Here is a 25,865-nt window from a genome sequence, read left to right as displayed (position 1 = left end):
TTGTATTCAAAGCAAGATGTCTCGTTCCTTTTGGTTGAAAAGGAGATCGAGGTTGCAAATCATTGATCCAAAATAGGTTGATCATTTTCTATTTAATCTCTCTTAGCACGCATTATGTGATAATGTGTGGTTGGATAAAGAAATCAAACGCTATTCGATATAGTTTGGACTTCAATCAAGTTACTTTAAGTTACTTGATCCTTTTGGGGATTTTATCATTTTGTCTAAATTATTTTTCCACTAAATCTTAAGCGAATCATATGAGATATGAAATGGTAGGGTACTATGTTTGTAAGCTTACACAAGAAACAAATGCTCATTTTTTCCTTTTCCATTATCACGAGTACAACGGGTTTGTGGCTCGCGAAGTTGTCTTCCTAAAATACAAGTTTATTTCTAGAAGACAGAGTGGGAGAAAATATTCAAGAGCCACAAATTGTATTGTGTCAGAGAATGTTATGTCGCAAGAAACTGGTCCTTCTTGGCTGCATGAGACGTTTTGTGGAAAACATTGTTTCTTCAAAACCTAGGAGGTTAAAGTCATCACTTGTTGAAGATGATGAATTAGTGTTACTTTTAGAAAGTAAATAGCTTGTAACTTATAAAGAAATCGTTTGATTCAAGTTGATTACTTCTAGAAAGTAATGAACACATGACTTACATGAGAATGTTTAAGTCACAACTCAATACAAGGCTTAGAGCCATGAAAATCGGAAATCAAAGGCTTGATTAGTGACAAAGGGTTTTTGCACTAATAAAGAGAGATTTCAAAGCTTGATTGGTAGCAAAGGGTTTTGCACTATTTGAGAAGCTTAAGTCTAAGGATTGTATTTCATTATGATGAGATATATAGCAAGTGAATCCAAAAACCCACTTCTTCAATTAGAAGGAATGTATTCAATACATGTCTTGAGTTTTATAGATTCTTGCAATCCTAAGATAATGTGAAACTTAAGAGAGGGTCTTAAGTAGGACATCAATGAGTTGGAATCAATGTTTTGATCATGTTATAAAACTTTTCTCGATAGGTCGAGAAGTTGTATTTATACATAGAGTTTAGTGGGAGTTACGGAAATTTTAATTAGTCTAATATGTGGATGACATATTGATTATTGGGAATGATTTAACACTTTTGGAGTAATATAATACATCTTTAATATCCAGATTTATGTAGTTAAATCTACATGATATTAATGTCAAATAAAGAGTCTTATGTTGTTAAGATTCATGACTAGTTCAATCGAGTTGAACATATTTGATTGATTCCTTTTGCTTCCGCTGCCGAATCAATTAAATAGGAAATGATATATAACACTTCATATACTTTGAGTATGATGAAATGTTTCAAATCGAATTTAAGTAATAGTTACCAAGTAAGCCATAAAGATTACCCTTAAGTGCTTGCAGAAGCATTAAGGATGTAATGCAAAGTGTTTTTTTATGCAATTTTGTGTAAGGGTGTTACACAAATGACAATTGAGATTGCGCATGGTTTCCGACAAAACCATAATCAAAACACATCAGGATGGTTAAGATACCATTGTGGCTGTGTTATTTAAGAAATAGATTTTCTAGAATCGTTCTAGGCAATAAAGAACAATGAGAGATATTTACAACGGAAATTGAGTACACTTGCAATCATGAGATGTGCAAGAAGGCTGAGTCCCGCACACTGTGAAAACAGTGGGAGCTGTTCTAAGGCTAGATAGCCTATGTCTAGATTGGATCTAGACACGTACTCAGAAAGTTTTGTAATGTAAATGTATACGTTACAAAGGAAAACGAGTATGTAGTAAGGTTGAGTTAGGTACAAGAAGTTGATAAAATCTACTAACCAAAGCCTTCTCATAGGCTTAACATGATAAGTCATGTCATATGTCATTTCAATTGCATTGAGATGAACAACTACATATAAGATGAAAATGGATTATAAAAATATGAAGTAGTAATCAGGTATTGACTCTTCATATGTGATAATCACATTTGTCGTTCGAGTTTTTAAATCTAAAAACTCCTTTCATACTTTGTTACATCCAAACGGGTTGTAGAGACAATTGAACCCCGTTAAAGTGAACCCGGATTAACATGGTATTTGCCCATAGTCACTTGTATCAGGTGACGTCTCGAAGTGACTAGAGTGTGATGCGATTGATGGCAAGTTCAAGTGTCATAGAGTCATATGAGATGACTAGTCGATCACATAGGCAGACTGTTAGGAACACTTTGTCGGGCCTTATGACCGCTTATAGAGTTCTGGAAAATTTATATAGCCTGGTCGTGGCGAGAGCTACTATAGTATTCTAATGAGTCGATTCTTTTGACTAAAAGACTGTTCGCCTAAGGTGGCACAGTTTCAGATTAACTTTGATTTGTGTTACTACGACCTTCGTAAATGGGGCCAAATGGGCATATTTTGGGTTATGATGGTTGTGGCTAGTCAAAGAGAATAGTGCGATAGGAATTGTCCACCCCCTTGTCAAGGTTAAAACAATATCTCAGGGCCACTCGAGGAGTAATGAACTGGAAATGCGTGGCCACGCTCGGAAGGTTTCTATGGTAGAAAATTCCAGTCAATCAGTTATTCTCCAGATCGAGGAAACCACTCTCGATATGATCACTTGCAAGTACGATCCGAAAGACACCTTGCATTGAGTGGGAGATAGTAATAGGACAAGAGAATTGGTGACGCACACTTGTCGAGGACAAGTGGAAGATTGTTGGAACATGTGTCCTCCGACAATAATGCGATCACAACTGTCGATCATGATGATCACATGTTTAAATCTCATTTTAAGAATACATGTGGGATGTAATATTTTACAGTCAACTGGTCCACACATATCGGTAATGATTGGCTGACTAGAGTTTGACATTACTGTCGTGCGACGGTGGTGATCAGTTGATCCCCTTAGGTCATACCTATAGGAAAATACTCTTAATTGATTATTTAATTAATCGTATGCCGATACGAGTTAATTAAACTGCTTAAAATTGACGGATATTTTTGTGAGTAAAGTTAACGTGTCTTATTGTAATCTGATTAAATGAGACACGGTCTAAGTAATCGATTTGTTTATTGCTTAGATAAAATTATTGTTTACGAAACAATTGTAGTTGAATGAATAATTTATTATTATAAATATAAGACGTTGTAATTTATAATTTGATAAACCGTTTTGGCACAAGTAATTACGAATTACGAGTCGATTTTGTATATAACATATTTTATGAGTATGTTGATTTTTAATATGTTAAAAATACATTACAATTTCACATGTCAAGTAACATGTCACATTTGTCACAATTGACAAATGACAAAATAAAATGGACTACCCATTATATTAAGAGTGCCGAAAATAGGAGGGTGTATTAGGTTTATATTGTGTTTCTATATTTTTAGTGGAAAACACATTTATATCCTAGTCTCCTAGCCTTGCATGCCTAGTTGTTTCTTGGGAAGAAAATTGGCCTCATGCATTGGCCACCTTCCCTCCTCCAACCGGTTTTGCCATAGTGAAATGATAGAGTTTTTCATCTATCATTTTATTATTCATTCATCACACACATATTTTCTAGTGTAAGAAAATTAACTCTCCATCTTGTGAAGAATCTTAGAGAAAAATAAACCTCACAAAATCTTTCCTCTTGAACCGATTTTCAAGAGAACAAAATTAATTTTTGTGTCATATTTTAAGTAAGACTAATCCTAATAATAGATCATATTATTTTAGTCTTTAAGAGTATTCCTTTGGTGTTCACTTTTGGGAGAGATTCTATACTTGAATTTTTGTTCATCCATTATTTGGAATGCTCAAGAACTAACAAGAAGAAGATCTTGTTGGTGCCCATAAAGCCGAAATCACATAGTATGGAACATGATTTCTTCTTTACTTCGAAATTTGTTTGCATGCATAAGATTTGTAATTATTTTATGACTAAATAATTTCTCACATATATGAATATGTTAAAAATGAGATATAGATTTCTAACACTTTCCTCCTTTTTGCTCTCAATCTGAGGCGGAGGGGTCACGATAGCAACACAATATTCCAAATCTTCATTTGGAGTGTCAATAGGAGGGTCAGTAGAATAGAGGGCATTGCAAGGCTGAGCTTGCATGGGAGCCCTTCGGGACTTAGACTAATGGAATATCAATTCCTCGTCCCCAACCTGAAAAGTCAATGTCTTGCCCCCGACGTCTATCACTGCACGAACAGTGAATAAAAATGGTCTCCCTAATATAATAGGGGTATGGGTATCTTTGGGGATTTCAAGTACAACGAAGTCAACGGGAATAAAGAACCTTCCGATCTTAACAGGTATGTCTTCTATGACACCTAGTAGCCGTGATATACTTCGGTCGGCCATCTGAATAGTTATATTGGTGCAATTAACTTGGTCAAACCAAGTCTCCTTGCAAGAGACAGCGGTAAGACACTCACGCTAGCGCTAAGATCGCATAATGCGTTATCAATTAAGTGGGTACCAATTTGACACGGAATCGAGAAACTGCCCGGGTCTGACTGTTTGGGAGGTAACTTATTCTGAACTAGGGTCGTACCTACCTCGGTCAAAGTGATGTGGTTGAGGTCGTCACTCATCCAATCAAACACATTTATAATACTCAACAAACTACTAGTTAGCGGTAAGTCGAGGTCGATCCATGGGACAGTGTGCTTTGGGTTCTAAGTCTATCTATATCAATTTATGCTAGTGTCACAATTTGGTTGGGTTTGTAGTTGTGTCTAGACTAATGCAAGCAATAAAGTAGAACGAGCAATAAAAGGAAAGATGTAAACAATTGATTAAAAGTGCTAGGATATCATGGGGTCATAGGGGATTCATGGTGTTGATCATACAAACATCTTTACAAGGTTACAAGCAATTAATGTTGTGGAGGAACCGAGTTGGGTTATGTCTTACGGTTCTTAGGAAGAGTTGGGTCCCGGAGCCGAATCGATTAGATTGTACAACACCTACAAGTCGACTTACTTTCCTCCTAATCAACTTCTATGCATGGTCTAACAAGACTCGAGTTGGTTTATATCTTACAAGTCAAGTTGAATAGAAAAGAGATGGTAAAAATGCAAGGATTCATAGGCTTAGCATTTCATCAAACATAACATGTGCATAAAGTTAACATCACAACAAGCAAGCAATTTAATCATGTGAACATATTAGATTAAGCATGAATCAATCCCATGTTGGTTTCCCCTAATTACCCATTAATCCTAGCCAAATAACTACTCACTCATTATCATGGGAAACATGTCATTAAGGGTGTCAATCATCACAACAAGTATAAACATGATAATAGAATGAAGAAATGAAAAATAAAGATTAAAGAGTAAAGGAATTATACCAACTTAAGATGATCCAAATAATAAAGCAAGAATAATAGAAGAAACTTGATTGATTGATGGAAGGTTGTCAATCTCCCAATAATAACCCAATAATCTTCAATTACCCAATAATAAACTTGAATAATAAACTTGAACAATAATTAAGGAGAGATTAATGTGTAATTTGTGGAAAGATTAAAGAGTAATCTATTCTAATCTACTCCTAATCTAGTCTAAGAGAATTTCCTCCTAAAAACCACACATTTGATTAATTACAAAGATGGGGTATTTATAGTGGAAATTAGGTGGATGCAATTAGGGTTAACTAAGGGCTAAACTAGTAATTACACTTTTGGGATTTGAGCAAGGAGAAGCCGGTATTTTCTGAGAGAAGGGCTTCTCTTTTCGTAGCTTGAAGAAGACAACCGTGCTGTGAGGGAATCCGTGCGTATTGGAGTCGGGACGGGCGGATTGTAGCAAGGGAATCCGAGCGGATTTGGAGCAATCCGGTCGGATTCTGGCGGGGCAATCCGAGCGGATTTAAAGCAAGACGCTCGGATTGTGTAGTGTGGAGACGGGCGGATTGGAGACAATCCGCTCGGATTGTTCTTCAGCAATGATTCTCCTTCTTTTCTTCCCTTTTGCTCATTCCTATTTTATTCTTGCGGGATTGGTCTTTAGTCTTTGCTTCCTCTTCATACTAGTCCATCTAGTATCGTCAAGTAGCCTCCAAATATGCACGAAAGACGGGAATTTCCGCCTTATCATCTCCTTTTCTACAAAACATATGAAATGCGATAGAAAAGCAAATAGGAAGGTTTTGACGGATAAAATGGCCATAGAATGTTATAATAGTATGCAAAATAGGCTCAATTAGGGGACTAAATGTGCGCAAATAATGGTCACATCAAATATCCCCAAACCGAACCTTTACTCGTCCCGAGTAAAGAGGTGACTAAAACTAGACCTTTATTTAGACTAACCTAATAGTATAGCCGATATGAGACAATTAGCGGGTCTCACTCCGCCCCTTCAACTCACAACAAGACAACCATGAGGTAGGATGCCTTCTTGCAAGGCAAGGTGGGGCTTGCCAAAATGGCGACACATCCAAGCATTAAAGCACACAAAACAAGTAATGGATGCATCTACAAAAGAATAGCCACTTTCCTCATCTAAGTGGCGGAAATTATCTACAAGGGAAGCAATTCAAGGGCACACACTCCTTCATAGATGCAATTTCTTCAAACTACTAAGCCTAGAAGGATACCAATAAATCACCTCCAAACTGTGTCAAGCTAGGGTACCTTTGTCCTCAATCGTTAAATGCTTTTGTCAAGAGTAGACTCCCTATGGTGTTAGAAACACTGGAGGATCGCGGAATTCCCCCTCTTGCCTAGACAAGAAGAAGGGTCGTCCCCTCTCTACCATGCACAAAAATGGATACGATGGATAAAGGGATCAATAGATATTTGAGTTTCATTTTGGGAGTTTGCTTTTGTTTTTGTTTTTCCCCCCAATTTCTTGTGGCATTTGACATTTGAGAACACTTTCTTTGCCATTTCTTTTTGATTTTTAGCATTTCAACACTTGACAACTTTCAACTTTTCTTTGCATTTCTTTTGAACATTTTCAAAGTCACCCCATATGTAGTGAGGGTGGCTTATATTTGAAGCATATGAGTTCTATTTTTGCTCCTCTTTTCATTTGATGCATTTTGCAAACTTTCTTTCACTTTTCATTTCATTTCATGAACTCAAATTTTTGAACAATTTCTTTTTGTGCCCATTCCCTTTGATGACAAAATGTATGGTAGAACATGGATGAATGATGGTTGCATGGTTTCAAGGGTCACCTTAGAATAAACGGTAGCCAAGGAGTTATCACACCAAAAGGTACTCTTGACTAGGCCTTAATCCATGGGTCAAAGGATACTAGCATGACACATCCTAGGGTGTTTTACAAGCATTCTAACAAGCAAAGTCTTAAGAAGAAAAAGCATCTACTTGGGCCTATATACACTTGTCAAGTTTCCCAAGTAGACGGTTTCACAAAAATTTTCTAACATGCAAACTACATGCCATGATGCAACTAGCATATAAACATCCTAATGCAAATATTTCTACCAACTAATATGTCATATAAACTAAATGCAAGTCCTAAGTTCACATTGTTTTTACCGCATCAATCAAAATAAAGCCACATAGTCATTAACATAAAGAGGAAAAAGGAGATTGGAAAGATCATACCATGCGGTCTTCAATATCCTCATGTCTCGGATGTGGCATAGTCGATCAATGTGAAAAAGGATAAACAAACAAGCAAACGAGTATATACAATATAAACAATTCTACACTACAAAGGAAATGAACATGTTTTTGATTTTTCAATTTTTCAATTTTTATGGTTTTTTATTTTATGAAATTAAAGGACATATTTTTGTGATTTTTCGAAATTTTTCAATTTTTATGCATTTTTGGAATATAAATTCCCATCCCCCACTTTATTTTGGACATTGTCCTCAATGTACATGTAGGAGTAGGGATAAAAAGGAAATACATGTTTTTGGATTTTTGATTTTTTGAAATAAAGTACAAATGCAATGATATGGAGTGAATGAATGCATGCTCTAACTAAATGCAATTCTATATGGAATATATAACAAATGAATGCAATCTAAACTATATTATATGATGCATGATTTCTAGTAAACTATGGTTACTTATGATCAAACCTCCCCAAACCGATTTAAACACTATTTCTAGTGTAGAAATGAATAGGTTTGATCATTAGTGACTATGCATGAATTCTAGTCTATATGCAAATAACTACATGAATCATATGGGATGAATACAATGCAAACTAATCTAATTATGCGAGATATATCATAATGCAACTATACTAATGATCTAACTAATTGTAAATGCAATATGAAATATAATACAAATGCATGCAAAAGCAACACTAAATGCAATGTATATACAAAAGAGAGAGGGAGAGATGGGTATCATACAAATGGAAGTGGTGAATTAGGCCTCTTTCACTCGTCATCCTCATTTTGATCATAGCCATAACCATGAGAACTTCCGGCTTGATCATATCCGGGTGCTTGGCCCCAATATCCTCCTTGGTCAAATCCTCCCCCTTGACCCGAGTACCCTCCGCCTTGGCTAGAATGCCCTCCGTCTCCTCGACCCCAAGCTTGGTCCCCATAATTTGGGAACAAGAGCTCCGGTTGTGCCCAAGAGGGCTTAGGACCATCGGGGTCAATATACCCTTGTTGAGCCATGTTATAGTATTGGGGGTAGAGGGCCAAGTAGTTGTCTTCCCTCCCTTTATGCACCCCAAGGTCCACTCTATTCATGAGTGCCATCAAATCATTAATACCCGGGGTGTTTGGGATTTCCGGTTGGAATTGGGTATATGGAGTGGGGTAAGGCGGGATAGGGACGTAGGAAGGTGGGCGAAAAGGTGCACCCGGCCCTCCACGAGGTGGTTGACGGTGTGGCTCTTCCCTTTGAGGGGGATTATCAAGAATTTGGATTTCAAGGAGGTAGCTTGGTGGAGGAGAGTATGGACTCAATCTTGGGTCAATGCCCGGTATCTTCCATCCCTCAAGGACTATTGAGGTGCATCCCTTGGTGTGCCACTCCACACTCCCATCTCGAGTGTGGTTACACCACCGGTGACTGTGGAAGATGGTGTGCTCATCAATCAAGGTCCTCCCTTCGAGAGGAATATAGGTTCCTCGGGCATTGAACCCGGGACAAAGGTGTTTGGCCAAAATTGTAATTAGACCTCCCATCACGAAGGTTTTGAGTTGGGTGGTCCCTTGAGCAAAATCATGGAACCTAGTAAGTATCTCAAGTGGCGTGTTGAAGTTATAACGCCTCACCGCTCGAACATTCAAATAAGACTCAAGAAAAGTTAAGTCGATGAGAGTACACCGATCTTGCTCGTACCTCCCATTGATGCAACCGGCTACAAAGCGTTCGGTGAATCGAATCACCGGGTGTTGGATAGCAAATGTATAGCAACGCTTTATATGGGTAAAGTCCCTCCCGGAGATAGCTTTCCAAAGAAAGTCCACATTGAAATTATCGGGCTTTTCGGTATAGTCGGTGGGTACTTCAAGACCGAAAACATAGGCAAATTCCTCAAGAGAAAGAACATGGTCTAGGTTGCATAACCTAAACTCCATGCCTACATTGTTGTGGGTATCTGCTACAATGCGAAGGCTACTCAAGAATTCAAGTGTGAGACTAAGGTAAGTCTCTTCATGGGCATGGAAAAAGCTCCAAATGCCAAGGCCATTAAAGAACATCTCGGTAGGGTACCTTATCTTAAGGATTTCCAACACCCTAGTATCAACAAATTGAGTAGGTTCGTACTTCTTACCTAGGAGTTCGACGAATTTTTCGCGGTGTTCGTCGGATAGGAAGATCACTTCTTGGAAGTTATTGAGTTGCTCAATGCCTACTCTCATTAAGGGTCGGGTGTTCCTTGGTAGTACTATCTCTCGCGGTGTTGAAGAGGTTGATCCCTTGCGCTTCTTCCCGATTGATTCAATCAATTTCTTGGCCTTTCCTTTGGTGCTCATATTGGTGATGGGGGTGTTTTTGAGGATTGGAGGGTGATTTTGAGGATTGAGATGAGTGTTTTAGGGTTTGGTAAGGTGAGGAAATGAGGGAGAAGGGGGGTGATTATATAGAAGAAGTAGGGAATCCGAACGGATAAGATTGGATCGAACCCGTTTTATCCGCGTAAACAGTACAATCCGAGCGGATTTAAGACGGGACGGGCGGATTGTCGGGAAAGAAGACGGGCGTCTTTGGTAGAATCCGCACGGATTCTAGGACAGAAGAATTTCTTTGGTGGGAAGGGGAAAAGACGGGCGGATTTTCTTCGGGACGCACGGCTTGATCGGGACGGGCGGATTTTCTATAATCCGCACGGATTTTGACACGATTCAAAATCTTGCTTCGGATGACACACGGGACGGGCGACCCGTGAAGAAGACGGACGGATTATGCCGGGACGGGCGGATTTTCTAGAATCCGCACGGATTCTTGGCAGATTTCAACTTTTTCTTTCCGCGGGCCCTGGACGGGCGGATTTTCTGGAATCGGGCGTCTTTTCCTTCTCTCCTTCTCCTTCTTTCTTTTTGATGAAGCAACATACCCCTTTTTCACTGATTTTCTCTTTCTCCTTATCTTTTTCTGAAATTTGCTCATAAAACATGTAAGATGACTCTCTCTCTCTCTCTCTTCTCTCTTATGCAAGAAATTAAATGCAAAATGGAAATGTACAATATTATACAAGTGAAAGGATTCAAGAAATATCTTACAAATGGTGGTTTTGAGGTAGGACTCCACCAAACTAGTTCAATTTGTAGGGACTCTTATCCATAGAGCTCAAAGCTCTTAATAAAAGATCAAAAGCTTGTGAACAAGCTCCAAATAAGCATAAGTATGGGTTGCTCAACTTGAATATGAAATTTGGCCAAGGAAGCTTGTAGAATGTTCTTTTTCTTAGCTTCTCCTTAGCGTTAGAGCTTTCCCGATGCTTCAAATAGGTAAACCCATGATTCTTGCCAAAACTAAGCATGAAGTGTGGTTCATTTTCATCCATGGACTTCCACCTACCAACTTCTTCTTCAATTTTGGTGATGATGATAGCACTTTGATTATTCAATCCTTCCGAGGTAGAAGGAGAATTTACATGACTTTGATGATCGGATACCATAGGAGTTGAAATCATGAGTGTCAAATCTTCACAAGTAGCCTCACGAGCAATTTTCTCATTGAGCTTTCTCACCAAATAGCTCTTGTAAGAAACTTTGGCCTTTTGGAGAAGGTCTAACATATCCTCTTCGATGATCATTGGCTCCATGATAGGTGCCAAGTGGTCTTCACGAAGGATAAAGGAAGGACGGTCTTCTTCATGATAGGGTATCTCAAATGCCTCAAGGATAGGCTCCTCAAGTAGGGTGATTTTACGAATCCCTCCTCTACGCTCATCATCATTGTTGCTATCCTCACGCGAATCATAAATGGGGGCTTCATTTAGCTCTTTTTCCAACACCTCAGCGTTCACATTAAAAGACACACCCTCATACTCACAAAGGTTAAGAGTATTTGGGTTGCTCAACCTCATGTCCTCTTCATCGAACACAACACTTTCATAGTCACAAGAGCTCAAAGAACTTGGCTCTTCCCACTTTTCATCTTCCATGTCAAATGTCACTACTTCAAACTCGCATTTATGTTCAATATCCAAAGAACGGTGGTGAGTGTTTGCTTGGAATTCTTTTAATTGGGCAATTTGAATCCTCAACTCCTCTCTTTGGATAAAAATATCTTTAAGAACATTATCTTCTTTTCGGCACTCTTCTAGCATTTGTTTGAAGAAGTTTTGTTGATCTCCCATCATTTGGAGAATCATGTTTTGAATGGGTTCATCTTTTTGTTGTGGGTGGGTGTAAAAGTGGTTGTGGTGGAAAAAATTGGGGTAGTGGTTAGGATTTTCGTTGTACAAATAAGGTAGGTTTGTGTTGACTTGCTCCTCAAACTCCCCATACCCATAGTTATACTCAAAAGATCTACCACATACTCCATTTGTAAAGTCTTGCATCATCATGGTTAAGACAAGTAAACAACTACAAGCATGGAAACTACACAAAAACGGTAAGAACAATCCTTGAGGAACAAGTTCCTCAAGGTGAAAGCACAATTAAAATAGACAAACAAGTAAGAACTTAATCACATAGCACCATCCCCGGCAACGGCGCCATTTTGATGTGGTTGAGGTCGTCACTCGTCCAATCAAACACATTTATAATACTCAACAAACTACTAGTTAGCGGTAAGTCGAGGTCGATCCATGGGACGGTGTGCTTTGGGTTCTAAGTCTATCTATATCAATTTATGCTAGTGTCACAATTTGGTTGGGTTTGTAGTTGTGTCTAGACTAATGCAAGCAATAAAGTAGAACGAGCAATAAAAGGAAAGATGTAAACAATTGATTAAAAGTGCTAGGATATCATGGGGTCATAGGGGATTCATGGTGTTGATCATACAAACATGTTTACAAGGTTACAAGCAATTAATGTTGTGGAAGAACCGAGTTGGTTTATGTCTTACGGTTCTTAGGAAGAGTTGGGTCCCGGAACCGAATCGATTAGATTGTACAACACCTACAAGTCGACTTACTTTCCTCCTAATCAACTTCTATGCATGGTCTAACAAGACTCGAGTTGGTTTATATCTTACAAGTCAAGTTGAATAGAAAAGAGATGGTAAAAATGCAAGGATTCATAGGCTTAGCATTTCATCAAACATAACATGTGCATAAAGTTAACATCACAACAAGCAAGCAATTTAATCATGTGAACATATTAGATTAAGCATGAATCAATCCCATGTTGGTTTCCCCTAATTACCCATTAATCCTAGCCAAATAACTACTCACTCATTATCATGGGAAACATGTCATTAAGGGTGTCAATCATCACAACAAGTATAAACATGATAATAGAATGAAGAAATGAAAAATAAAGATTAAAGAGTAAAGGAATTATACCAACTTAAGATGATCCAAATAATAAAGCAAGAATAATAGAAGAAACTTGATTGATTGATGGAAGGTTGTCAATCTCCCAATAATAACCCAATAATCTTCAATTACCCAATAATAAACTTGAATAATAAACTTGAACAATAATTAAGGAGAGATTAATGTGTAATTTGTGGAAAGATTAAAGAGTAATCTATTCTAATCTACTCCTAATCTAGTCTAAGAGAATTTCCTCCTAAAAACCACACATTTGATTAATTACAAAGATGGGGTATTTATAGTGGAAATTAGGTGGATGCAATTAGGGTTAACTAAGGGCTAAACTAGTAATTACACTTTTGGGATTTGAGCAAGGAGAAGCGGTATTTTACGAGAGAAGGGCTTCTCTTTTCGTAGCTTGAAGAAGACAACCCGTCTTTGTGAGGGAATCCGTGCGTATTGGAGTCGGGACGGGCGGATTGTAGCAAGGGAATCCGAGCGGATTTGGAGCAATCCGGTCGGATTGGCGGGCAATCCGAGCGGATTTAAAGCAAGACGCTCGGATTGTGTAGTGTGGAGACGGGCGGATTGGAGACAATCCGCTCGGATTGTTCTTCAGCAATGATTCTCCTTCTTTTCTTCCCTTTTGCTCATTCCTATTTTATTCTTGCGGGATTGGTCTTTAGTCTTTGCTTCCTCTTCATACTAGTCCATCTAGTATCGTCAAGTAGCCTCCAAATATGCACGAAAGACGGGAATTTCCGCCTTATCATCTCCTTTTCTACAAAACATATGAAATGCGATAGAAAAGCAAATAGGAAGGTTTTGACGGATAAAATGGCCATATAATGTTATAATAGTATGCAAAATAGGCTCAATTAGGGGACTAAATGTGCGCAAATAATGGTCACATCACAAAGCTACCGTCTCATGATCGTTAATGTGCCTCTTACGTGATAGAATTTCTTTCATAAATTTAAGGTAAGAGGGTACTTTTGTCTGCAATTCGGCGAATGGCACAGTGACTTGCAAGCTTTTCAGGAGTTCGGCAAATTTGCCGAATTGTTGATTAGCCTTAGTACTCTGCAAACGCCTCGGGAAAGGCACCGTGATGGGTATCTCCAGCCCTTTGTTCCTCTCTTCCAATGTATCGGCCGGATCAAGCTCTAAATCCTTCTATCGAGATTTCTTTCCTCTCGAACGAGGTCTTTCAGGCGATGTTTCACTCGATTGAGCACTAGCAGGCTCTCGATCAAGGTCTTCTTTGTCAGCGGCTCTCAATCGAGCAAAAAAATCACTCGATCGAGTAGAATCTTCAGCAAAATCATTCGATCGAGCAGTTTTATTTACTCGATCGAGCTCTTCTTTTTCCTGTTCACTCGATCGAGCAGAAATTCCACTCGATCGAGTCTTTTCTTCAGCATTTTTACTCGATCGACCCCTAGAAGCCAATCGATCGAGTATTTTCTTTGTCATCAGCTCTCTTTCTTCAACAGTGCGCTGTTCATCAGCAGTAATTACCTCCTTCGGGTCTGATTTCAACAATTCCGGTCCCTCATATGAAGGACCGCTTCTCAGATTTATTAAATTCACCGTCTCGTGCGGATTTTTATCAGCTTGTGACGGTAAATTTCCTGGTTTCCTTGTGGACTGGTTTGCGGCTAACTGGGCAACTTGAGTTTTAAGTGACTTGATAGATGCATCTTTTTGTTGGTCACTTAGCTGCCACTGCTTTGTCAAAGACTGCAATATCGTCTTCAACTCACCTGTATCACTTACCCCACCAGAAGATGATGCACCTTGATTAGGTGTATGGAAGGAAGAAGGCTTCTGAAAGCCTTGTTGAGCCTTATGAGGAGGGACATATGGCTGCTGCTGTGGAGGAGGGTTAGGATTGAGCACATTTTGACTTGTCCACCTCAAATTGGGATGGACTGCCCCTTGGTTATTATAATAGGAACCCCCTCCTTGCCTGTATTGTTGAAAAGCAAGGACCTGTTCCTTCTCTGTAAGACAGCCAACAGCAGTGTGACTGGCGTTGCTCCCACACCTCTCACATGTGACGGCTTCTCCTCTAGTGAGAAAATGAACCGTCTGAGGCTCCCCAGCAGAATGCAGCTCCAACTTATCAAACCTAGCATTCATGGCTTCCAGCTGAGCCACAACTTGCTTATCGACTGCATGAACTGTTCTAATACCATCCCTCGGGTTCCCATACTCGGCACAATGGGTTTCCATCTCCTCAATAATAATTGCCCATCCCTTATCATCATCAATATTCTTTTGAAATCTTTCGTTGGATGAGGCGTCAAGAATAGCTCTGTGATCATCATACAACCCATTGTAGAACTGATTGGACAAGAACCACGGATCAAAACCATAGTGAGGAAGAGACCTCACCAACCTCTTGAACCGGCACCAAGCTTCATAAAAGGTCTCATTAGGTGCCTGCTTAAAACTAGTGATCTTGGCCCTCAGCTGATTTGTGCGCAGCGGAGGGAAATATCTCTTATAAAAAGCAAGAGCAAGGGTCTCCCAGTTAGTAACCCCTGCGGCCACGCGGTCCAAGTCAGTCAGCCACTCCCTGGCTGAGTCAGTAAAAAAAAAGGAAACAACACCTCCTTAATCTTGTCTTGAGTTACCCCCTTTGTGGCGGGGATAGTAGAACAGTAGTCCGTAAAGACCTCTATATGCTTCCTCGGGTCTTCACCTGCCACACCTCTAAAGAGATTTCTCTCCACCAGATTGATATAGGACGGATGGATGTCAAATGTATTCCCTTCCTCGGTCTGGAGATTGCAACCTTTGGGAATAGATGATGCTTTAGGCTCCGAATGACTTGCAATATTCGGCATCTTTACTGGTTGGTTTACGGAACTGAAAGTGTCTTCTTCAAAAGACGGGATTTCTGTAAATAGGAAATGCTGAAGTTCGGGTTCGAAAGTACTCAAGGCTTCCTTTCGTGATTCTCTTTGCAGACAGAGTATATGCCTGAAAAGTCTCTCTGGCTCAGAATCAGCTGAAACTAACTTCAACCTGTTTGACATGGGCATACACAACACTGAAAGAAAATGAATAAGAACTGTCTCAAGGAATAAAAATTCCCTGAAACGGATAAAATAAACGAAACAACAACAGATAGGGCAATTGCCTCCCCGGCAACGGCGCCAAAATTTGACAGGGCTGTCGTATACCTATCAAAAATAACTAACTAAACTAACTATATAGCTAGGGAAGTCAGGTCGATCTCCTCAAGGAGGCAAGATATCTGTAAGAGTCCGTCTATTTGGTCACAAATGGGGGGTTTGTAATTGGTTTTCTAAACTAAAAGGTTTAAAGGAAGAGAGGCAAGGAAAGAGCAATAAAGACAGAAAATGAGAATAAACTATCAATAGAGAGGGGACATGTCAGGATTTTGGTTCACTACGGTAGTCCAGTGACTCAACTGTAAACAACTTAGATAAATTACTGCGAGACGGATATGGAAAAGTCCTTCCGGTCCACTTTCTACCCTAGATTCCCACTAACTTGACTTCCGTCCTCGTCAGGGTAGTCTATTGTTCATAGCAGGCCTATTTAGTCCAATCTTCCGATCCAGGATTAAATTTAACCAGATTAAAAGGGTGACTCAGAAGCGTGCACTCAACTAAGTCGGTAAATACAGTTATATTGCTATGGGGACAAAATCTCACAATTAATTCATCTAACCTATTTACTATATCGTCACATTTCTACCGTAGATCCCCTAATCCTAACATGAAACAGATTTAGCTACTCATGCTATTAATATTATCAAAACTAATAACAATGAAATAACTAAAATTAAACATAATGAAATAATAATAAAATTGCATAAAAGAATCAGGGCAGAAATTAAAGAGAATAAAACAAGTAATTAAAGTAAACAAAATGAAGAATTAAGATTAAAAGAGAGTAAGGGATTACAATCGCAAGAATCCGGCGTAAAGAACAACTAAATCTGAGCGAGAAAATCCGAAAGCAAAAGTTACAGTGAAGGAGAGAAAGCAATGTAGTGTTTTCAGTGAAAGATGAATGATGGGATAAAAACTTAATGCCAATGACCTAGTTATTATGCGTTTAAATAGAAAAATTACTAAGTCCATAAGCTAAAAACAAGTTCACGGACTAATTAAACCCCATGAAAGATAAAACCACTCGATCGAGCAGTCTGAAATAGCTCGATCGAGTACTTCTCCAAGTAATCTACTCGATCGAGTTGAATTGTTGCTCGATCGAGTAACCATCAATTCCAGCCTTGTCGATCGAGTAAACAAACAACTCGATCGACCATCCTCAGCCATAGAAACCACTCGATCGACCAATAAAGGGCTCGATCGAGTATTTCTTCCTCTGAAATAGCTCAAACTCTTAACCGACTGCTTCGTAGACCGTTCCTTCACACATCCCAATGCAAGATCTCACTCTGAAAATCCTGTCTCTTCAAAATGCATGCAAAGTAGGACGAAAATTGTACGATTCCACTACTTTCTTGTTCATTCCTATAAAATGGGTAAGACGAACCAAAGTAGCTAATTCGGGGCAAAATGCAATATAAACAGTGCGAAAGTACATAGAAATACGTGCTAAAATAGGCTAAAAATACTATACAAAATGCACGTATCAAGTGTGACATTGATTTCTTGATACTTTTATTGCTTTCATTTGACTAAGTACATGTGGATAGGCGGTTCTTACCGTTCAAATAAGCCTTACATTACCTTTTTGTTTAGCCCGTTTGAACCCTTGTAGTCGTTTTATATCCTATTTCTAATAGCTACAATCCAAACATTTGCCTACCTTATCGGGACAGTCGCAGTTGCTTGATTATCATGTCTATTTTACTACTATGGTTGGAATTGGGACTATTATTGTCAATTGTGGGTGTAGTAGAATTATTTAGCAACTGTGTTGTATCCTTGTGTTGGAAAAAGAAAAATATGAAGCAAAAGAAAAAGAAAGAAAAAAAAAGAAAGAGAAAATCGAAAAGAAAGAAGATAAAGAATTGAAAAGGAAAAGAAAAAAAAAACGACTGCTTCATTTGGTTTTGTCAAGGATCAAAAGGATGGTCGTTAGAGTCTAATGCATTTTTGGAGAGTACTTCATTCGCTCTCATGTGTTGTGAAGCTGAGATTATTTCTCTAAGTTGGGTTCATTTGTTATTATAAGATTTGGTTTTGGTTTAGTGTTGTGACTACCGTCTTAGCTCCACATACCCATAACGTGCTTTGGCACAAACCATTTCTATCCCTTTAACCCATTTGTCACCCTTATTGTCCTTGATACATGTACTTTTGTCTAAATTGTGAATGCATATTAGTTGGGGAAATCTCTATCACATTAGATTGCATGCATGTTTCATAAGTTAAGTGAGTGTTTCTACTTCTTTCTATCTTACATATAACTCACCCTTACATACTTATGAGTGCATGAGTGAAATCCACGAGAATCCGACTAATTTCCCTTGCAAGTTCGAAAGTTATTTGGCATTTGTCTATAGTATGTGTTTTAGCAGGATTTCCCCTAAATGGATCCGGCTTTATTTAAAGAGTGATTTGGGTATCTAGTTCTATAAGTTTTGTACGTTGTGAGTGAATAATAAGGGAAGATGAAGTGTAAGGAATGTCACTTGTATTATTTTGATAAGCTGAATACAAATTTGTATAAGTAATTGAATACACGGGAATGAAAGATAAATTGTAAAGTCGCTGAATAAAAACCAATGAAAAAATGAATACCTTTACAAATGCTTGATTATGCTATTTATAATTCTACCAATATTAACGTTACATTACTCTCAACGTTCTTCCCCGTTTGTAGGGGCCGTTGCCAGATTAATAGGGCATGCTCCCTATTAATTCGCTTGACCTGTTCTACTTCTTAACTAATCTTCAGTCTTTCCCATTTAACATTCATAGATGATGTAGCTCTATAGTTGGACTTGGTCTTCCTTGAGAATAGGACACGGTTATTGACTCATACAACTGCACTTTTTGTTTATCTTCTTAATCCAGCTTGTTTGAATGCCCCGCCAGGCTATTCCATACTTACTATCAGGCTCTTCTTCCAGGATCTAATAGCCTGCTTATCCTGTGATACTCTTCATCTGCCAAATAGTAGTCAAATTTGTCCAGCCCCTGGAGGTCTTAACCAGCCTAGTAGGGTCAGGCTAAGCTACAGTCGGACCAGGCTAAACTGGGCCTAACAATTGCCCCATGACATTTTACCCGTGCTGGACCAGGCCAGGGGTGAGATGTCAACTTTACCGGGTTAAACAATAAAAAGAATCTTAATTACTCAATGACTCTTAGATTCCTAGTTACCGTTAAACACTTGCAACGGCTAATTTGTGTGATGTCACGCTGACAGTTTTGTGTTTTCTAGGGTTTTTACACCGTTATTTCTCTCCTATAAATATGGTATTTGCGATAAGTTTGTTTTTCACAAAATTTCTTCCACTTTCCTTGCTCAACTTTCTCTAAAATTCTCCCCTATTTCCCAGGAGTCTTACTCTGTCAACTTATAATTTTTCAATAAGCAAAATTCATCACAATAAACTAAATAATAAAGGATATGGGAGCCAAAAAGCGTTCTGCACCCCAGAAAGCTGTTGCTGAACCTGAACCCAAAGACGTCCAGGAGGAGGAGGTGATTGAAGTTGATCCTCCTGCTCGTGCTATAGCTTTTAAATATCAGGATTCTATTTTTTCTACTCTTCAATCTCTGGATCCTTATTTCCCTGAGGAAAACTTATTGAAGACGAACTATGATAGGGTTTTAAGGGAGAAAAATATTATTGCTGATTCGACTGAGGTATGGATTCCTGAATCTTGTCCAGTCAAAGCTAACTGGGTGTCACCTGGTTGATTCTGTATTTTTGAATGGGCGTTCAAAGCAGGCTGTAAATTACCTTTTACTCCTTTAATGATTGACACCATTCGTGCCATAGAAGTATCACCTTTTCAAATTATGCCCATGGTTTGGAAACTTGTTCATTCCATTGAAAATTTATGTGCTAAACACAATCTTGTAATTACTATTAATGATATTAAGGCAATATATCATATGAAAAATCCTGTCAATGGTCGTTTTAATTTGAGAATCAAGTCGAAGATGTCTCCATTAATCACTAACCTGGATTCTAGAGATGATAAAAGCTGGGCAAAGACTTTCCTGTTTATCCGGACTGAGAGTCTGGGGTCAGGCTTTGATTACCTGAGATATCCCCCTCTGGAAAGTGGTAGGTTTCCTGTACTGTTGGTTTACAATATATATTATACGAAATTAGGATGTTTTGAGTTTCACCTGTGTATTTTTGATGACTTTTGTAGCTCCTGATTGGAACTCTGATCCTCTTGACGAGGAAGTTGTTTTCAGGATAGAGGCTTTCCTTGCTATTTCTGAGGAAGAGAGGGTCTGGCCTGCTAGTCTGGGCAGGGAATTATTGCCCCGGTATATGAAGACTAAGCTGAGCGCTGTTAGGGTACCCAAAGGCAAGCCTAGCTCCACTACTCTTTCCTGTACGTCTTCTATTTGTCTTTATGTTGATTGTTGTCTTCTTATTGCTTTTCATCCTATATTTATGTATATTCTTTATATATTCAGTATTCAGGTCTTCTGCTAGGTTGGCCAGCTTTACTGCAAAAGATTTAAAGGCTGGGGTGGCTAGAATTGCTGAACAGTCCAAGAGCCAGGAAGCTAGTGGGAGTGATAAGACGCTTGATATTTTGGTTTCTGATGTCCAGCCTCCCCAAGAACCGCCCAGGCTAGTATCGCCAGAGGTCGTTCCAGCTTCTAAAAGGAGAAGGGAAGATGTTATTCCTGAAGAGGAAGGGGGAGAGAAAGAGCCTATTCAGGCTCAACCAATCAGGAGTATCAGGCAGGTGTCGCTAGGATTGACGATATGGATCTTTGCCGGGCACGGATAGATGAATTTTCTCGCAAAAATGGGCGACCGGCTTTTGTCCGCTCATACCCTTGAGTCGTCTACTAAAGTGGTTTCTATTCTGACTTCTCTTGTGACAAAGGTCTTTGAACTTGCTTCTCAAGGCTAAGGAGGTTAGTTGTAAAGGGATGTTTTAATTGTTCAAGTGTTCTTTGTGTTACTTTATGTTGGGCTGATTAATTTTGTTTCTTGTAGGGATTGGATGTCGGGTTGGCACGCTTGTCGGCTCGGGGATGCCTGTGCTAGGGTTTCTAGCCTGGAAGAAAAACTGGATAAGGTTAACCGTGAGCTGCACACATCCGGGGGTAATGAAGTAGTGCTTCAATCTCGGTGGCGGCGACAGCTAGAGAGGCATCCAGGGTGCTATAGTCTGTGAGGTGGCTGCAAAAAATCCGAGAAGGTTGTCGAGGCAAGAGTTGGAGGTCTGTTAAGGGAGAGAGCTGGCTTGAGAGGCGGGCAATGCAGATCACCGAGGAAGAATGAAGAGCTTGGTGTTGAAAAGGAATTAGTGGAGGCGCGGCTTGCTGATGCTGCTCAGTACTTCTTTGGGAAAGGCCGGGTTGATGCTATGAGGGATCCGGAATCTGACCGGGCTAATTGGGATCCGGACCGGGATGAGACAGCACTGGACACTCAGTATCCTGATTTGGCCAACATGGGTCAAGAAGAAGAAGTGGATTCTCCTCCTTCCAAGGAAAAATCTGGTGATCAGGAAATGGTGGATGGTTGTGAGTCAGTTACTGGCTCAAAACCTACTTAGATTTATGTTTTTCTTCTTTGTTTTGGCCCATCCAGGGGGGATGTCCCTAGAATGGATAATTATTAGGTATGAGGCAAGGCCGGCTATTTTGGATGAATAAATATTTGGTCTTTGTTGGTTCCTTTTTGTGTTTTGACAAGATATTTTTGTAGTATTGGGTGTTTCTTGGATTTGCCGATTATTCGATCGGATCGGGCGATTCTTTGTCTTGGATCGCGATTCTTTGTGTTATGGGTGGGGTTATTGCACATGCGGAGGGCTTACGTCCCCTGCCTGTCTGGAGGGCTTATGACCCATCTATGTTATACAAGTCAGGAAGAGGTTTTCCAGATTTGTATATTAAATGGAGCTCAATATTTTAAGGCCTGTTTTGCAACTGAAAATTGGGTATCAGTTGGATATTGGTGGGATGGCCCCCAATCTTTAAGATTTGTTTTGAATAAAATGCAGTATGCAAAACAAGTATTGAAGATTCTACTTGGTAAAAATAAATATGAGAATATTGACAAGTACTTGGGCACATAATAGAAGAAATTATATAAGGCATTTATTCATATAATGGCAAGTATCATACATTTAGTTTCACATCAGGTCAGGCAAGAAATGTGAACACGAAAATTATATCTGGTCCGGGAGATATATTCTTTATGTGAAATAGTTTTAAGTGTGCAATATTCCAAGCTCTTGGGATCATTTCGCCGTCCAGGGTTTGTAATCTATAAGCTCCCTGGCCGACTATTGAGTCAATTAGGTAGGGACCTTCTCAGGTTGGGGCCAATTTGCCAGCATTCTTTTCTTTTGTGTTTTGGAAGACTTTCCTGAGGACAAGGTCTCCTACCCCGAATACCCTGGCTTTGACAGTCTTGTTATAGCTTTTCGCAACTCTTTGCTTTGATATCGCCAATCTAATATTGGCTGCATCTCTTAGCTCTTCCGTTAAGTCAGTGTCCTCCATTAGAGGTATATTGCTTGTTATTGTGTTCAGCCGCATCCTGGTGATGGAATGTCGACCTCGGCCGGGATTATCGCTTCACATCCATAGACCAAGGAGTAGGGGTTTGGCCTGTGGATGTTTTAGGCGTGGTTCTATCAGCCCAGAGGACCGGGGGAGCTCTTGACCCATCTGCCTTTCCTTCTTTCTAGCTTCTTCTTTATGCAGTTGATTACTACTTTGTTCTTGGATTCGCCTGACCGTTAGCTTTTGGATATCCTGGCGTGGAGGTTACCAGGTTGATGTTCCATTGAGCACGTAAGGTCACTTGTTCTTTTTCCCACGAATTGCGTGCCATTGTCACATACTATTTCAGAGGGGATGCCATATCTACATATGATGTTGTGTTTGATGAATGCTATGACATCCTTTTCCTTGACTTGCCTGTATGAATCCGCTTCTATCCACTACTATATCCATGCCCCACTTCATAAATGGCCAGGGTGCGGATATGGAATGTAGTTCCTCAGATGGCTGATGGATATATGGTCCATGAATCTGGCAAGCTTTGCATTTAGAGCTAAATTCCAGGCAATCGGCCCTCAGGGTGGGCCAATAATAACCTGTTCTGAGTACCTTGCTTGCCAGGCTTCTTCCGCCTTTATGATTTCCACAGTATCCTTCATGGATTTCTGATAATATTTGTTCAGCTTCTTGTGGTTCCAGGCATCTGAGGTACGGCCCAACCTGCGATTTCTTAAAAAGCACGTTGTTAATAATAGTATATGAAGCAGCTTTTATTTTTAGTGCTCTGGCATCTTGCTTATTTAGGGGAAGGATTCCCTGTTGTAGCCAGTCATAGTAGGGTTTTGTCCAAGAATTGGCAACATAAATTGGGAAACTTTCATCTTGTTTATTTATTGCAGGTTATAATAAATGTACGATGGGTATTTTGTCGAAGTCAAGGGGACTGAAGTTGGATCCTAGGCCGGCTAAGGCATCGGCCTGGGTATTCAAGTCCCTGGGAATTTGGTCAATATTAAAATTGCAGAATTTTGATTTTAAAATTTGAACAATTTCCAAATAAAGCATCATTTTTGAGTATTTTGCAGTATATATTCCGTTTACTTGGTTGGAAATAAGAAGGGAATCAGTACGTACCTTTAGGTTTTGCACACCAAGGTCAATACATACCTTTAATCCAGCTATTAGGGCTTCATATTCTGCCTCATTGTTGGTAGCCTCAAATGCACAGCTTATAGCTTGTACTATCTTATCCCCCTGTGGCGATTTTAGTACGGCCTCCAGGCATGTGCCTCTCATGTTGGCTGCACCGTCGACAAATAGGGTCCATTCTAGGTCTGTTTGGTCGCTGGTCAGTTTATTTACTTCTTTTATTAGGTCAGGTTCTAGAGTTGGACTAAAGTCAGCCACAAAGTCTGCTAGTGCTTGTGACTTAATTGCTGTCCTTGGTTCAAATGTTATGTTGTATGTGCTTAGCTGGACTGACCATTTGCACATTCGTCCGGACAATTCTGGCTTCTTGAGTACAGACTTGATAGGAAGATTGGTTCTGACTATTATAGGGTGGCTTTCAAAGTATGGTCTTAATTTTGTGCAACTCATAATTAAAGCTAAAACATATTTTTCAAGTAGGCCGTACCGGATCTCTGCATCCAGTAGACTTTTACTTACGTAATAGACAGGGTGTTGTTGTCCGTCTGCTTCTTTGACCAAGACTACACTGACAGTAGTTTCTGTGACTAATAGGTATACTGTCAGGGGTTCATCTTTGACTGGTTTTGCTAGCAAGGGAGGAGAGGATAGATATGTTTTCAGGTCTTCAAAGGCAGCCTAATGATCAGGGGTCCATTGAAAGTCCTTGTTCTTCCTTAGCAGATTATAGAATGATTTGCACCTCTCTGACGATCTTGAAATGAACCTGTTCAGGGCCGCTATTCTTCCAGTGAGCTTTTGTATGTCTTTGACCGTCTTTGGTGGTTCTAGTTCTAGGATAGCTTTGATCTGTTCAGGGTTGGCTTCTATTCCTCTTTTTGTCACCATATAGCCCAAGAATTTGCCTGCTGATACTCCAAAATGGCATTTTTGTGGGTTGAGCTTCATATTGAATTTCTCCAGTATTTGAAAGGCTACTTCCAAGTCTTTAACGTGGTCTTCTACCTTTTTTTTACTTGACTACCATGTCATCTATGTAGACTTCCATGGTATCTCCTATTTGGTCTTTGAACATCATGTTGACTAGCCTTTGATAGGTTGCACCTGCATTTTTTAATCCAAAGGGCATAGCAGTATAACAATATATACCTCTTTCAGTAATGAAAGTTGTGCTTTCCTGATCTGCAGGGTGCATCTTTATTTGATTGAATCTGCTGGAGGCATCCATGAATGTTAACATTTCGTGGCCTGCAGTGGCATCCACCATTGCATCGATGTGTGGCAGGGGAAATGGTTCTTTTGGACAGGCTTTGTTTAGGTCGGTGTAGTCTACACAGACTCTCCATTTGCCATTTTTCTTTTGGACGACTACTACGTTTGCAAGCCAGTCAGGGTACATTACTTCCCTGATCATTCCCATGTCCAGTAGCTTGTCAACTTCTTGGTTGATGATTTCATGCCTCTCTCGCAACAAATTTTCTTCTCTTTTTTTCAGACATGAGGCTTAAATGATTTGTCAATATTCAACTTATGAGTTATAATATCAGCATCTATACCAGTCATATCAAAATGTGACCAAGCAAAACAGGACATTTTAGTTTTGAGAAAGCTGACCAGATCGGGTCTGACCGAGTCTGGTGCATCTGATCCTATAAGTACTTTCCTGTCAGGGAATTCTGGGTCCAAGATGACCTCTCCTATTTCCATCTGTGATTGTGCAATATATTCTCCCCTGACAGGTGACTTTAATTGCTATGCAAGGGACTTACCTGACTTTGAGGGTTTCAAAGCTTGAGTGTAACATTCCTGGGCCGTCCTCTGTTCTCCCCTGATGGTGGTTAACCCCCATTCGGTTGGTATTTTCACACATTGATGGTATGTTGATGGGATTGCTTTGACATTGTGGATCCATGGTCTGCCCAGGATTACATTATATGAGGATAGGCAATCAATTACTCCAAATCTTTCATATGAAGCCACGCCTTCCACATAGGTTAGCAGGCTGATTTCTCCCAGGGTGTTCTTTGTTTCTCCGCTGAATCCAACCAGGACGCTGGATTTCTTGATGATCTTTCCTTCATCTATCTTCATAGCTTTGAGGACGTCAAGCATCACCAGATTGATTGAAGCGCCTCCGTC

Source organism: Silene latifolia, chromosome 1 (genome assembly GCF_048544455.1).
Source record: "Silene latifolia isolate original U9 population chromosome 1, ASM4854445v1, whole genome shotgun sequence".
In the NCBI taxonomy this organism is placed as follows: domain Eukaryota; kingdom Viridiplantae; phylum Streptophyta; class Magnoliopsida; order Caryophyllales; family Caryophyllaceae; genus Silene; species Silene latifolia.
This window is presented reverse-complemented; position numbering follows the sequence as displayed.